This window comes from Nyctereutes procyonoides, unplaced genomic scaffold, assembly GCF_905146905.1.
Source record: "Nyctereutes procyonoides isolate TBG_1078 unplaced genomic scaffold, NYPRO_anot_genome, whole genome shotgun sequence".
In the NCBI taxonomy this organism is placed as follows: domain Eukaryota; kingdom Metazoa; phylum Chordata; class Mammalia; order Carnivora; family Canidae; genus Nyctereutes; species Nyctereutes procyonoides.
The window spans coordinates 6,731,522-6,739,637 of NW_026575130.1; the positions used below are offsets into that span (position 1 = coordinate 6,731,522).

At 34.8% G+C, this 8,116-nt stretch overlaps 1 pseudogene; it reads left to right on the forward strand.

Moving 5' to 3' along the window:
- Positions 1-7,135: 7,135 nt before the first annotated feature.
- Positions 7,136-7,629, forward strand: LOC129521246 (gametocyte-specific factor 1-like; annotated as a pseudogene).
- Positions 7,630-8,116: the final 487 nt, after the last annotated feature.

Below are 8,116 nucleotides of genomic sequence, written 5' to 3' on the forward strand. Positions count from 1 at the left end.
ACGAAGCTGCAAATTCCAGGTAATTATCAGTGGGCAAGACACTTGCTTTAAGCCTCAATTTCAGTATCTGAAAAATTCAAAGAGGCCCCTTAGCAGCCTGTAAGCTGAAGGCTCTGGCACATTATATTTTGAGACCCTTTGGGGCTCTAAGCTCTATGACTCTGTAATGCTTTGTAGCAGAACCTCTTCAGTAATTTATCCCTTAACAGACTGCTTCACATGTTAGTAATAACAGGAAGCTGAGGAAAGTTCATTAGATGAAGATTAAGGGAAATAAAAGTCAAAAGAGAGAAGTCAGGCTCTGAAAGTAGAAATGAACGGTAGTTGGAGGTAGAGGAAAGTGACCTATGTGGGAGAAGTAGCTCTGTTAGGGAGCAGAGGCAAGGTAGAGGTAAAAAATAGAAGAAAGGAAACCAGGAAAGGGACAAAGGTCAAGAGGGGAGACCCATTTAAGAGGTGGGATGAGCTACCAGAATCGGTGAGTCAGTCTTGTTGGTAGGAGGGGTCCGCCTAGCCCTCCTCCGAGTTCTTACCTGAGCAGTCACCATGGTTGTGAATTGGCTGTGCACAGTGCTTGTGAGCTCACTGGCGCTGCTGACTATAGAGGCTTATAAATTTGAAAGGCATATATATCTTCCCATCTTCATTCCAAACCGTTTTCCCTTCTCAGAAGCTGTGCTTTGAATTTAGAGGCTGCCATGAAGGTTGAACCCTCAAGAGAGTCAAGACAATGCTGTATGTGGGATATGGTTGAAACCTGAGCCAAGGCCCAGAAGTTCTGATGCTGTGAATCTCTGAGTGTCTGCCTGGAACCTCTGGGAGTTGCTGATATTGTGGGCTCTCAGCTGGAATATATTCAGTACATTAAAATTTTTTATTGTGTCAGTTTTCATTCCAAATTGCTTGTCAGCTTGGGAATATGTTGGTATTAGCTTGTCCCCTGGTGTTATGGTTTTTCTTCCCCTTTTCTGAATCTGAAGCTATTGTATTATTAAATGAAATGCTATGTGGAGTAAAGCCTGGCTCCTATCTTCTCCCTGGCCATCTCTTTTCCCTAAAGTTTAGCCGTATTATTTAAGATTCAGAAGTTCTTAGAAATTTTATCTTGGTACTTTTGTTACTTTAAATTGATTTTATATACAAGGGAAGTCCTCCTGGATTTGACCTCTATCCGTTTCATCTCATTTTTACATACACACCAGCTGTTACCAGGTGGTGAAGAAATTGGACAATGGGCCTTAGCTGGAGACCAAAGCATCCCTTTCTCCCCTTCTCTCTGAACTGTGCTGACATTCCCAGTGGCCGCTGGGGGGAGCCACATACCCATGTTCTCTCAGCCTTAACCTAGTCCTTCTTTAAGGAAGTTGAGATCATATTTACCTTGTGGCCAATATGAAAAGTAAATTGTTTTAAATGCCTTTGGAAAGAAAGCAGCAATTCAAACTGACAAATTTATGGGTTTTAATTTGATCAAATATTGTATTTGACTTTCTCCCATCTTTTCTCTAGAGGTTGTGAAAGCTAATGAAAAAGGGAATGTATTTTGAAGGAGAAATGCAGACTTGCAAAGCACTGCTTTCCTATCTTCCTTTTGCATGCACTTCTCAGGTTGGTAGCTGTGAGATTGTTAAAACTTCATTTATACTTGTTATATAGGTTATAAGCCCATGTTGAGTATTATAGCTTCTAGATTGTCTAGAAAGACCAGATGAACAGCATATTTTTATTTCATTCTTTTTGTTTTGCATCTCTCAAGGGTCTCTAAATTGAACCTATTTTTTTTTAACAGTATCTACAAACAATCTTAAATTGTAACATCAAGAGATTTGGCATACTATGGGAAATAGAAAGATAAGTAGTAGAGATATAGGGGCTACTACTTCTTTATCAGTTTATACCAGTGGCTGTTTTGTGTACTGTTTGAACACAGCAATACAAAACAAAACAACAACAACAACAACAACAACAAAAAACTGAGAAAAAGTAACAAAGTTAAATGAAGAATGGCATTTCACCTCAGGAACTGGGATTTATTTTAAATCATTTTTGGAGGGATGGGGTCAAACGTATATTGAGAAATACTGGATGTGGGATTTAAGAAGATAGTAAACCCAGTGACTCGAAACCTTAATTAGTGTGTTGCAAAGAGAAGTGCCAGTGCCTCTGACACCCCTTTGCTACGCTTTTCTGTGAGGAGGACCCCTCATTTGGTTATACTGTGTTAGTAGTCTCTTTATTTTCTCATCATGCATTTTACTGAGTTTCACAATCTTGCTCCCACTTCCACTTAACAGCAATGTAATCAGCTATCTCTTTGAAGAATAATAAAAAAATTCTAAAATTTTAAGCAGATTAATGCTGTGCCAGATTTACGTGAACTATATATTAATGCTCATTATATTTGAAAAGACACTCTTCTTCAGAAAAAAATTAAAGAGTATTAGAATTCTATGACCTAAAAGATCATATCAATCAAACCCTTTGTTTTTCATGATTAAAAAGAAGAGTCATACCCATGTTTGTGGCCAGACTTAATTTTGGAGAAAATTTAGTTATAGATGTGATTGGAAAATTGGTTGTTCACTACCATTATTAAGATACTGTTTTTGTAAAGAAACATGCAGTATTAGCAGATTATTTTGGGGGATTTGTTTTGTAGAAAATGAAGATTTGTTGAAGATTTGCTCTGTACCAAACATTTTATATACATTTGTTCATTTACTCTTTCCAATAAAAATGCTATACATTTTACAGATTAGGAAACTCAAGGGCAGATGTTAAATAATATATACAACTTTGAGCAGCTAATGTCAAATCATAGTCAAAACAGGTCTCTGTCATACCAACAGCTATTCCCTTAAGAAAAAATTTGCCCTTTTGCCCCAGCTTTCTTGAGAAATAATTGACGTACATCACTGTATAAGTTTCACATATACAGCATGATGACTGATTCACATATACCGTGAAATGATTATCACAGTAGGTTCAGCTAACATCCATTTTCTTATATAGATACAATAAAAAAGAAAGAAGAAAGAATAAAGGAAAAGAATTCTCCTTATGATGATAATTCTTAGATGATAACTCATCTCCTTCTGATGATTTACTCTGTGAACAACTTTCCTGTATATTACGCACTGTTATTAACTATAGTCAATATGTTGTGTATACATATTTATCTTGTAACTGCAAGCTTGTGCCTTGCAAGATCACCTTCCTCTGATTCTCCCTCCTTCTACTCCCTGCCTTTGGTAGATTATATGAATTTGGGTTTTTTGTTTTTGTTATTTAGATTCTATGTAGAAGTGAGATCTTACAGTTACTTGTCTTTCTCTGTCTGACTTATTTCACTTCCATAATATCTTCAAGGTCCTTTCATGTTGTCACAAATGGTAGGATTTCCTCATTTCTTATGGCTGAGTAATATCCCATTGAATATATATACCACAACTTTTTTACCCATTCATTCACTGATAAACACTTAGGTTTCCACATCTTGGCTATTGTAAATAATGCTCTATGAACATGGAAGTACAAATACCTTTTCAAGTTAGTGTTTTTGATACCTTTGGATATATTCCCAAAATGAAATTGCTGGAGCATATGGCAGTTCTAATTTTTAATCTTTTTGAGGATCCTCCATACTGTTATCTATAGTGGCTGTGCCAACTTACAGTCTCACCAGTAGTGCGTGAGAGTTCGTTCTTCTCCACACCCACATCAGCATTTGTTATCTCTCATCTTTTTGATGATGATCATTCTAATAGCCATTGTGGTTTTAATTTGCATTTCTCTAACAACTAGTGATGTACAGCATCTTTTCCTAACTGTTGGCCTTACATGTATTTTATTTGGATAAATGTTTCTTTGAGTCCTTTGCCCATATTTTACATTGTTTCTTTTCTTTCTTTCTTTCTTTCTTTCTTTCTTTCTTCTTTCTTTCTTTCTTTCTTTCTTTCTTTCTTTCTTTCTTTCTTTCTTTCCTTTTTTTTTTTGATGTTGTGTTGTTATGAGTCCATTGTATTTTTTGGATATTAGCCCTTACCAGATACATGGTTAGCAAATAATTTTTCTGATTTTGTACATTGTCTTTTTACTTTGTTAATAATATCTATTGCTGTGCAGAGCTTTTTATTTTGATGCAGTCCCATTTGTTTATTTTTTGTTGCTTGTGCTTTTGGTATTTTAGACAAAAAATTATTACCATGACCCATGCTAGGGAGCTTTGTTCCTTTTTTCTTCTGGGAGTTTCTTCTATGAGTTTAATTATTTCAGATCTTATATTTAAGTCTTTTATCTATTTCAAGTTAATTTTTGTGAATGGTGTAAGGTATGAGCCCTGCTTCATTCTTTTACATGTGAATAGAATCTATAGATAGCTTTTGGAAGTATCCACATTTTAACGACGTTAATTCTTTCAATTCATGAACATGGGACATCTTTTCATTTATTTGCATCTTCTTCAGTTGCTCACATCAGTGTCTTAGAGTTTTCAGCATAGAGATCTTTTACCTCCTTACTTAGAGATCTTTTACCTCCTTACTTAAATTTATTCCCAAGTATTTTATCCTTTTTGATGCTGTTGTAAATGGGATTGATTTCTTTATTTCTCTTTTAGAAATTTCAGTGTTAGTGTATAGAAATGCCAGTGGTTTTTGTATGTTAGTTTTGTATCTTGCAAATTTACTGAATTCATTGATTAGATCTAAAAGTTTTTGAGTTGAGACTTTAGGGTTTTCTACATATAAAATCATGTTGTCTTCAAATGCAGGCAATTTTACTTCTTCCTTTCCAATTCTGATACCTCTTATTTCTTTTACTTTCCTGACTGCTTGTACTAGGATTTCCAGTGCTATGTTGAATGGGAGTAGTAAGAGTGTGGGAACTTTTGTCCCTGATCATAAAAGAAAAACTTTCGTTCTTTCACCACTGACTATGTTGTTAGCTATCAGCTTGTCATATATGGCCTTTATTATGTTGAGATATGTTCCTTCTAAGCCCAATTTTTTAGGAGTTTTTATCATGAACGGATGTTGAATTTCATTGAATGCTTTTTCTGAGTCTTTTGAGATAATCATATGATTATTTTTTTCATTCTATTAATATCACATTGATAGATTTGCATATATTGAACCATCTTTGCATCACAGGGATAAATCCCACTTGATCATGGTAAGAGATCCTTTTAATCTGCTACTGAATTTGATTTGCTCATAGTTCATTAAGAATTTTTTCATCTTTATTTATAAGGAATAATGAATGGCCTGCAGGTTTATTTTTTGTTGTTGTTTGGGGGTTTTTGTTTTCTTTAGTAGTGTCCTTTTCTGGTTTCAGTGTCAGAGTAATGCTGTTCTTGTAAAATGAGTTTGGAAGTGTTCTTTCTCTTTTATTTTGGATGAGTTTGAGGAGTCTTGATGTTTATTATTCTTTTTGTTTTGTTTTGTTTATTATTCTTTAAGTGGTAAAATTCACCAGGGAAACCATTTGGTCCTGGTTTTTCTTCCTCAGGAGATTTTTGATTATTGATTCAACCTCCCTACTAGTAATTGGTATATTAAGATTTTCAATTTCTTCCTGATTTAGTCATGGTAAGTTGTATGTTTCTAAGAATCTTTCCATTTCTTCTAGGCTATCCAGATTATTGGCATATTTTGATCTTTTGAATTTCCATAGTATCAGTTGAATGTCTTTTCTTTATTTATAATTTTGTTGATTTGGGTCTTTCTTTGTTTTTGTTTTGTTTTGCTTTGTTTTGCTTGGTTAGTCCAGCTAAGGGTTTGTCAATTTTATCTTCTCAATGAACTAATTCTTTATTTGGTTAATCATTTCTATTGGTTTTCTGTTCTCTATTTCATTTATTCCTTTTCTAATATTTATTATCTCATTTCTTCTGTTAAAGTTTGGATTCACTTTGTTCTTTTCCTAGTTCCTTAAGGCAACATGAGATTGTTTATTTGGAATCTTTCTTACTTCTTAGTGTTCTTAGTTTATTATTATAAACATCCTCCTTAGAACTGCTTTTACTGTATTCCACAAATGCTGGCAAGTTGTGTTTCCATATTTGTTTCCAGAAACTTTTTTCTTCTTTGATCCATTGGTTGTAAAGGAGAATGTTTTTTAATTTTCATGTGTTTGTTAATTTTACAGTTTTCTTCCTCATTGATTTTTTGTTTCATGCCATATTGTCAGAGAAGATACTTAGCATGATTTCAATCTTCTTCAATTTTCTAAGATTTGCTTTGTAGCCTAACGTATGGTCTATCCTAGAAAAATTTTCATATATGCTTGAAAAAATGTATTCTGCTGTTGTTGAATGGAATGTTCTATATGTGTCTGTTAGGTCTATTTGGTCTAAGGTATTGTTCAAATCTATTGTTTGCTTATTGATTATTTCTTGATAATTGTTGAGAGTGGGGTATTAAAGTCCCCAACTATTCTTATATCATTGTTTATTTCTCCTTTTGGCTCTATTAGTTTTTGCTTTATATATTTAGGTTCTCTGATGTTGGGCACATAAGCATTTGTAAATGTTATATCTTCTTGATATATTGACCCCTTTATCACTATATCAACTTCTTTTTCTGTTTATACATTTTTAGCTTAAAGTCTATTCTGTCATACATATAGTTGCTCCTACTTTTTTATTGATCACCATTTGCTTGAAATGTTTTTTTCTATTCCTTCACTTTCAGTCTATGTGCCTTTAAGGCTAAAGTGAGTCTCTTTTAGGCAGAATATTGTTAGATCGTGCTTTTTAAAATTCATTCAGCCATTCTATGTCTTTTGAATCCATAATTTGATCTATTTAGATTTAAAGTCATTATTGATAGGTAAGATTTACTATTCCCTTTTCCCCCTTGTTTTCTGCTTATTTTGTAGCTCTATTATTCCTTGCTTCTTACACTGCTTTTTCCTGTGTTATGATATCCTTTTGTATCAGTGTGTTTTGACTTCTTTTTAATGGTCTTTTTTTGTAATTACTATAAGATTTTTTTTGTGTGTGGTTATCATGAAACTTATATAACATATCTTAGCCCAGATGTGAACATTGCTGGGGTGCAGATATGGGGAGGAGGTGACTGTGGGCAGAGTATGTCTCCACTGAGCACTTGGATTCAGCTCTTTCATTTCCAACATGGAAGAAACTTACATGAATTCCCCGGACCCTAGAGGCTATTACAATGTCTGTATAATAAAACCACCAGATCAAGGTCTGCAGGTTTCCTTATCATATCAAGTGCAGAAAGACTCATCTTGATGTCGCAGATTGGCTACTTGTCCCTTTAATGTTTGCCATCAGGTTCCTTGGGCCAAAACCTGTCTCATATATCAAGCTGTGATGATAAAAGTTGTATTGAGCAGAATGTCGTCAACCAAACCATGAACCTTGGACAAGAGATTCTGGCCAAGAGCACAAGGCAGTGCCTTCTTTGTAATGAAGACTGAGATAAAGATCTCTGGGACTAGACCAGCACACCATTGATCTGGGGCATAGCTAACTACTGTGGCAACAACAGCCCTGAAAACAACATAGTTATGGAATGTAAGAGTAACCTGGCTTCAGTCATGTGCATCCCTGAGTCTCTGCTGTATGTTCTGCCATGGAAAAACCATGGAAATGCACAGTAAGTCACTATCTATCTCATCAAATACCAGACACTAGAAGACTCTTGCTTCCTGCTTCCAGCGGGTTCTTCATTTTTTTTTCTCCTAATCTAATTATAGAAAGATAAATTGTAGGGATCCCTGGGTGGCGCAGCGATTTGGCGCCTGCCTTTGGCCCAGGGCGCGATCCTGGAGACCCGGGATCAAATCCCACATCGGGCTCCCAGTGCATGGAGCCTGCTTCTCCCTCTGCCTATGTCTCTGCCTCTCTCTCTCTCTCTCTCTCTCTCTCTCTCTCTGTGTAACTATCATAAAAAAATAAAAAAATTAAAAAAAGAAAGATAAATTGTGATCTTTAAACAAAAAAAACAAAAACAAAAACAAAAAAACCCCACAAAACTTCAACACTTGTAACACTCTGTTTTAAAATGATAACAACTTCAATAGAATTATCATATTTTACACTTTTACTTCTCTCACAATTCAGGTTACTGCTATTACAATTTACATT